The sequence below is a fragment of the Schistocerca americana genome, chromosome 3 (genome assembly GCF_021461395.2).
Source record: "Schistocerca americana isolate TAMUIC-IGC-003095 chromosome 3, iqSchAmer2.1, whole genome shotgun sequence".
Taxonomy (NCBI): domain Eukaryota; kingdom Metazoa; phylum Arthropoda; class Insecta; order Orthoptera; family Acrididae; genus Schistocerca; species Schistocerca americana.
The window spans coordinates 114,280,512-114,282,585 of NC_060121.1; the positions used below are offsets into that span (position 1 = coordinate 114,280,512).

Below are 2,074 nucleotides of genomic sequence, written 5' to 3' on the forward strand. Positions count from 1 at the left end.
TTACATGAGGTTTCTTGCTACTCTGTGGCTCCGTGTCGGCGAAGATAAGCCTCCTGCTGAAAAGATACAAGATCCAATAGATCTTCAGGCTTCCAATAAAAATTTGCCAATTACTGAGACCAATTAAAGACGAAGCAGGTCTCACTTGAGCTGTACAACATACCTTGCGAGTGTGAGCAGTACACACTGTGGAACAACGCAGGAAGGAGCAAGAGACATATCGCCTACGCTATCCGAGAAATCTGCTTTAGCTGAACGTGCTTTAGAAAACGGTCACCGGATAAAATCAGACGGAACATCCGTCGTGGCTCGCGTTGACGGCTTCTCAGATTGTGCAATTAAAGAAGCCTCCGTCTTCAGGCCACGAGTGACCTACCGGGACCATCCGACCACTGTGTCATCCTTGGATGCGGATAGGAGAGGCGTGGGGTCAGCAAACCGCTCTCCCGGTAGTTATAATGGTATTCTTGACCGAAGCCGCTACTATTCGGTCGAGTAGCGCCTCAATTGGCATCACGAGGCTGAGTGCAGCCCGAAAAATGGCAACAGCGCATGGTGGCTCGGATGGTGACCCATCCAAGTGCCGGCCACGCCCGACAGCGTTTAACTTCGGTGATCTCACGGGAACCGGTGTATCCACTGCGGCAAGGCCGTTGCCAATTAATGAAGCCACTGAAATAAAAATCACTGATAACACCTTCAATAGAGACGGCGGCCTGCAGCTCAGGACGACTGGGATCAAGGAGTGCTTGGCCGAAATCTCGTGTAAATTTAATCACTTTAGACGCGACTGGAAACCCGTGAACTTTTTCTTCAATGTTACCGCCGCGAGGCTCTGCAATCTTACATGTCGAATCGTCGTTTATCAATCATAAAACTTATCAGTCGATTCTCTAGAGCTAATTTCAGTACGTGATTAACACGTAGACCGTACGGCAATATGATTTTTGCAATTTTGTGTATTTTTGGTAGTTAACTTTCAGCACTTAAATTTCAACCCGTCAAAGCCGTTCGATATTACTCTCAAAAATTATCTAGAAAATCGGCTTCGAAATTTTCCGAGCGTTTTAATACCTTAAAGCAAGGTAGTCTGATAGACAGTGCGGCTGTGTGTTAGAATACCGACTAGTCTTGTAGAGGTCCTGGGTTCCACTTCTGACCGATGCAAATTTTTGATTTGCATCCTCATAGTGGCGCTACTATCTCCACTCTTATGGGAGTGCGCGATGCCGGAACAGACGCCATCTTTCAGATGTAGAAACACTCCTACCACATTTGGTTATGGACAACTCCTTCTTGGTATTGCAATTTTTCTTCCATCAATGTATGTTACAGTAATATGTTCACAATGAATACAGTTATTGTGCATAGTTTAACATAGTCCGTACTCTAGAACCTACTGCAGATCACAACAGACATCAGTCGTTTCTGACTAACTCATTGAATTTTCAAAAAAATTGACGTTCTGCACATTAGATGTTATCGGTGTTTGTTATCCGGAACTCTTAGCTTCTAATTCTCAGGAAGCAAACGTCCTGGATATACAGAGATTCAGAATGGCTTGCACGTGTGTGTGTCATTTCTGATCTTAATATATAATTAATGCAAGTCTAAGAAATATATTATTAGAACTGAAACGATTAAGTACGTTGAAGAAAATGAAACGAAAACAACTGTACAATTGCTATTTTTAAAACGACCATCATGCTCCAATTTTTTATTGTAAAGTTAAAGGACATTCTCTTGCAATCGTTTTTTCACATACTTGCACCACACCCTGTAGTTATGCTCGTCTCCGCCACAAGGAAAGTGGAGACAGACAGCCAAGTGCAGCTAACTGATATCTTTCATCATTCCACGTATGTGCGTAGTGCCGTTTTCGCTTTGTTAACGCTCTAAATGCAGCATTCCAGGAAATATCCCGCAACCACACCTGCCGAGGCCGTCCAGGATTCCTGGTGCGAGCTCCAGGACGTTCCACAGGAGCGCCTCACTGCAGCCAGTCAGAAGCGCCAAATGCCCGGAAGTCTTCACGCAGCGTCCTATTCCTGCTGCTTCCGTTTCATGACAGTAA

At 44.8% G+C, this 2,074-nt stretch overlaps 1 pseudogene; it reads right to left on the reverse strand.

Annotated features, from left to right (window-relative positions):
• Positions 1–540: 540 nt before the first annotated feature.
• On the reverse strand, positions 541–658 carry LOC124607980 (annotated as a pseudogene).
• Positions 659–2,074: the final 1,416 nt, after the last annotated feature.